The sequence below is a fragment of the Apium graveolens genome, chromosome 2, assembly GCF_009905375.1.
Source record: "Apium graveolens cultivar Ventura chromosome 2, ASM990537v1, whole genome shotgun sequence".
NCBI classification, from domain to species: Eukaryota; Viridiplantae; Streptophyta; class Magnoliopsida; order Apiales; family Apiaceae; genus Apium; species Apium graveolens.
The window spans coordinates 187,242,687-187,249,036 of NC_133648.1; positions in this window are offsets into that span (position 1 = coordinate 187,242,687).

A 6,350-nucleotide genomic window follows, 5' to 3' on the forward strand; every position below is an offset into this window, starting at 1 on the left:
ATAGAGTTGGGAGAATTTGACATCAAGTACAAGCCGCGAACGGCAATAAAAGCCCAGGCATTGGCTGACTTCGTGGTGGAATGTACCATACCCAACCAAGAAGTCGGAGGGCAGGAAGATATTATACCTCAAGACACGGAAGTTGATAAAGGGGACAGAGAAAAGGATGATAAGGAGAAGGAATATTGGGTTCTCTATTTTGATAGAACATAAAAAATAAATTCAAGTAGAGGAGGGTTAGTTTTACAAAGCCCCGATGGGTTCTTGATTGAATATGCTATGAAGTTAGACTTCCCAACCACAAATAATGAAGCAGAATATAAGGTTTTGATAGTTGGCCTCGGCCTAGCAGGGACACTAAGAGTCAAGAACTTGAAGGTCTGTGAAGACTCGAAGTTGGTCATATCCTAGGTGAAGGGAGAGTTTGAGGAAATGGATGATACGATGGCTAAGTATGTCCGCCTAGTAAGAGCTGTGATGACCCAATTCGATGAATGCCATGTTGAGCACATCCCAAGGGAGGAAAATGCGAAGGCAGATGCATTGTCAAAGTTTGCTTCATCTGAGATAGAGGAAAGTTCAGGAAGTGTATACTTCCGCATTCTGAAGACATGGAGCATTGATGCTAAGCTTATAGCTCGTATAGAATTGTGGACATCATGGATATATCCCATTAAAGCCCATATTCAAACTGGTTGGCTGCCAAATGACATGACTGAAGTACGGAAGTTGGCTGTTCGAGCACTGAGATACTCCTTGATATATGGGATTTTGTACAAAAGATCCTATATAGTTTCTTACTTAAGATGTCTCAGGCCCGATGAGGCACGCTTGGCTCTTGAAGAAGTATATGAAGGTATCTGTGGGCAACACTTGGGGGGCAGAGCACTGGCTCATAAGATAACCTATTTAGGCTTCTATTGGCCAGAGATGATGGCTGATGCCAAAGAGTATGTGAAGAGGTGTGATCACTGTCAGAAGCATGCACCTGTTGTTTGACAACCCCCCGAGATGTTAACCTCCATCAACTCTCCCATCCCCTTTGCCATATAGGGAATGGATATACTTGGACCTTTCCCCATGACCACGACACAAAGGAAGTTCTTGATTGTAGCCATTGATCATTTTAATAAATGGATTGAAGCCAAGCCTTTGGCAAAAATCACAACTAAGCAGGTTGCACAATTCCTGTGGGAAAACATCATGTGCCGTTATGGAATTCCATGTATCCTAGTTACCGATAATGGAAGACAGTTCAACAATGAGGAAATCAAGAAGTATTGTGAGGAGAACGAGATTGAGTTACGATTTACCTCCATAGCTCACCCGCAAGCCAATGGGCAAGCGGAAGTGGCAAACCGAATAATCCTGGATGGACTAAAGAAGAGGATCGAGAAGTCAAGGAATAACTGGGTGGATGAAATCTCCCAATACTATGGGCCTATAGTGTAACGCCCACCAAACCCGGGTCAGAAGTTTGGGGGTCCACAACACACACACTCACTATACAATTACCCTAATTACCATATTCCACGGATCGACGCAGTTTAAAGTATGTCCACAAGCCACAACCTTATTTATATTACAAATGTTCCAAATCCCAACTTATTTTATCTTACAATTGAAGTTCAAACTTTATTACAAACTATTAACACAAACAAGCCAAACATCATCTGCTAGTCAATCCCATTCAACGTGGATACCTAGCTTGCACACTTGTCTGGGGATCCTCGCTACCACCAGTTTCCTTTTTCACTGGAAAAGAGTATAAAACAGATTTGCAAGACTGAGCTAACTAGCTCAGCAAGTCACAATGATAGTAACTGAGATTAACAATGATCAACTGAAATGATATAAGAAATCAAGTTTACTGATAAACAATGATTAGAATTGGGTATTCACTTTTATTTTAAAAACCAAGGTTAGGTTGCTGATCAGTCACGCACTAATCCCGAGCAAGGCTCCTAGCTTTGCTCTATATACTCGATCCAAGGCACATATTGGCCTACTTTGACCACGAATCTGGTCCTACCACGAATCTGGTCCGTATTTGAAAATAATCCAATTTCAGAATAACAATATGATAAACAATGTAAATCAATAACTGAATCATAAACAATCTTTATCTCGAAGTGTAAGGTGATTAAAGATTTCCAAGTATGTATAATAATGGAACCATAAGAATTGGCTTTCAATCAAAGGAGGAATCAAAAGTAGAAGACCCAGGGTTCAAGGGTTACATGGAGTGGTCTTCTGTTGAACAAAGCAAAAGGGTTGGTATATCAGGCAATTCAGTATCAAGAATCAATGTGTGGTATATATGTGTGTTTGGGAAATAGTATCGTATAGGTGTGGTTTGTATTTGAGAATTTAACAATTAATAGTTTACAAAGAACAAGGCTTATGGCTCAAGATCAATAAAAATCAGGGTTAGGGTTAAGTACTTCAAGGTACTTGCAATATAAAATAGGAATTACTGGGAATAATTGTAACATAATCAAAAGAGTTCAAAAGTATTCACAAGTATACTACAAGAAAGTTCAAGGACACTTGCCTTATCAATTCGCTTTTACTTCACTAACACTTGTCAATTGGTTCCCACTCACTAACCACTTGCTTTCCTTTTTTACGTCTCGCTTCCTCTGTTAAACATCACATATATTCTTCAACACTATTTCTCAACTCATTCTATTCGATACAAGCTTCTATCTACCATTCGTTTCACCCAAATCCGACGTACGGATTAAAAGTTACAGCAGAAACAGTCGAACAATTCACAAACAATCATTTTATACAGAATTCAGGTCGCATATAACACATAGCACATAAGATATTCAATCCAAATAATTTTTCATGGAAGATTCGGGGTCCAAATGATTTTCCCGGTATTTAATACAAATTTTCGAACATTTTTCGGAATTAAAATTGGACTCCGAATCATTTTATAACTAAATAATAGGGTTCGAACACCCAAATTTGACTTTAAAATAATTTTATAATAATTATCGAGCCTTGGAAATAATTTAAAATAATATTTTAAAGCTCGGAACTATTTTTCGGAATTTTTAAATCAATTTTAAATAATTAAATCGGTTTTAATTAATAATTAATTAAATAATTAATCAATCAATTAATTTCAAATTAATCGATTAATTAAAGTAATTAAAAACAAATTTAAATTAATTAAAATAAATCAGATTTATTTTTAGATAATTAAAAACAATTTTTTTGAATTTAAAATAATTTTCTAGAATTAAATTTAGATTTTTAGAAATTTAAAAATGAATTTTGTATATAAAACATAATTTAAAAATAATTTTTTTTAAAATAAAAGAAATCAGAAACAATGTCTAATTTTTGATTTAGGGGAAAGGTGGATTGAAACCGGGTTTCATCCAGGGTCGAAACTGACCCGAACGGGTCGCCCTAATTCCTGAAGAACAGCCAGCCGGAAAATAATCCAGCGAGACTAATTCAGGCCAATTCAGTCGTCGTTTGCTTCAGTTCGTTATACCAACAAGTTCCTGAACTTCCTAGAAATACAGGGCTCCACTCTGTTCTTATTTATAACCCCGGGCCCGTATTTTCCGGCGAAACGCCATTAAAACTGGCCGGGTTCTCGAGCTTTTCCGAGGATTCAATCCAGGAAGCAAACACCGCACTTACATACATGAAACGGATCATTTTTAAACGATCTATTCACTGGTGGCCTTCGCTTTTACCCAGAATCAATAAATCGAGAGTTCCCAATTTCAATTGAAATTGTTCTTGAATATAAACCCTAATTTTCATATCCGTGAATCAAAGCCACTTTTCTACATGATGCAAAGCTCAAAATCTGACATATTATATACCAAAATGATCATAAAAATATTATCTACATGATTATAACATCAAATCACATCAACAATATCAAGAACAAATTTTCATATTTTAATTCATAATAAATTCGAATTAAAACAATTAGACAGAAGATTACCTGATGTTTCTGGGTTTGATTTGATGATTGTTTATGATTGTTATTCCCAGTGGACTAACAATGAGATTTACAGAAGGGGGGGGTTGAATGTAAATCTCAAAACTTTTTCAAGTTTTGAGCAATTTGTAAGACTAAGTGTTTGAGTGATCAAATGTGTGTAAATTGCTTGGAGCTGATGCAGACAGATATATATTTAAACACAAATATAATGAACACAAAGAACTTAAAAACTTTTCTGGTGGATTTGTTGTTCCACCAGAGATGTGTTATTTCAGAAAATCTGTGATTCAAAATTAAATCACAGCTGCTTCCTAGTACAAACTAGATGATTTTCTCTCTTGATATTTCTAAACAGCTCAGGGAAAATTCACATCTAATTACTAGCTACTACTTGGTTTATATAACACCAAGTTTACAAGTGAAGAGAAAGATAAGGTACAATAGGACAATAGTTCTCCACTTGTTTCTGTTCCATTTTTATCCAGTGTAATATGGAATTAACTGTTGACTTTCCATTATGAACCAGACTAAAAACGGCTGCTTTTTCTGCTGTTCCTGAAATAGGGTACTACATCTCTGTCAATCCATGTGCCTCTGTCAGCTTTGTTAACTGTCACTATCAACTGCTATGAGACTGAGCATCCGTTGAAGCTTTCATCCGTTGATGGCTTTATCCGTTGATGCTCTAGCAGTGCATCCGTTGAAGCTTTCATCCGTTGATGGCTTTATCCGTTGATGCTCTAGTAGTTGAAGCTTTATCCGTTGAAACACTTATCCGTTGAAGCATTAGAGACATCCGTTGACACTTCTTCACTTATACAAAATTACACGGCATGAAATATTTACAATTAGCCCTCCTACTTGTACATCCATTAGTAGTCAACATGACTGATTATCTCCTAACAACATCTAAGAATTACAGCTTGAAACCAGAGAGTGAGATGTGCTACAATACCAAACTTATTGCTAAGAAAGGCTACTCCTTCAACGGATAGACAAGATGGTCTTATCCGTTGAGGCTACAAACACTAGATTTCTACTTAAGTGTTTTGCTGAACTTATCATCAAACTAATACACATATTCCTAACAATCACCCCCTATTTATGTCTACTAGAATTGTAGGCATAAATTTGGGTTTAGCTTGATGATAACAAAACACTTAACAAATATATTAACTGTAACAAAGCAGAAATTCAAAAGTGCTGCAAAAGTGTATATGCTGAGATGAAATTGAAGAAATACATTGTTTCCAAGGGTGCTCCTTTAGCCTGAGCAAATTACTTTCTTTTCCTTTGATCCCTGGTTTTCTTTCCTAGCCTCCTGTCATTCTCCTCTATTTGAAGTTGAAGTTGTCTGTAGAATTCAGCTTCATCTTCTTCATTGATATCTAACTTAGATTGCATATCCTTGAGAGTTTCATTACTGGCAATCTTTAGCTGATCTTCAATTCTGAAAAATCTTCTGACTCCTTTGTTGTCTCTGAACTCCATCAACCAATGAGGTGATTTGTGAATTGTAATACCTCTCTTTGGAATGAGTAAAGTTCTAGGCAAAGCATTGGGCTCCCTCCAAGTTTTCCTTATGTTGGCAATCTTGTTGAGAATCTCAGTCCTGGCAGTTCTGGTACAGCCAGAATCCTTATGTATGGCTGAGTAGACTCTAATCAAGGTAGTGTAGCCTTCATTCAGAATTCTGTGAAGAGGCTATGTTCTTTCCCCAGCTCCTTTGTATTTGAACACTAGTCTTTCTGGTAGCTGTCTGTAGGCAGCTATTCCCCTTACATCCTCCAGTTCATCCAGATAGAGTTCAATGTCTGAAAATTCTTTTATGTCACAGATGTGAACATAATCATCTTTAGAGGTTTGAGGTTTGGACTTAGGCTTCTGTGTGAATTTGATTGAGGCTTTAGAAGGTGTTGATTTGATTCTTCTTTTCTGCTTCTTTGATGGTGGAGAAGAGGTTAGGAAGGTGGGCAATTTGATGGTGTCCCAATCAATTGGTTCCTCCTTGGGAATGATTGTTTCACCATGAATATTCATGAAGGGTCAGGTACAATGGGTTCAGGAATAGAGGGTAGTGGTTTGGATATTGATTGGGTTTCTTCAGTCTTATCTACCTTCTTTCTCTTTGCATTGACCTTCTTTCTTTTCCCTTTCTGCCTTTCTGCCATTCTTCCTTACTTCTTTCCTCCATCTCAGTACCAACCATGTCCCCCATAGCTTCATCTTCACCTTTGTCTTCAATTTCTTTCTGATCTTCAGCCTGACTTGACTCTAGCTGTTTTTCAAGCTTTGCTTGTGCTCTTTTGTTAGCCTTTAGCTGTTTGGCTTCTTCCTTCAACCTTTTGGTTTCTTCCTTCTTGGCTATTGA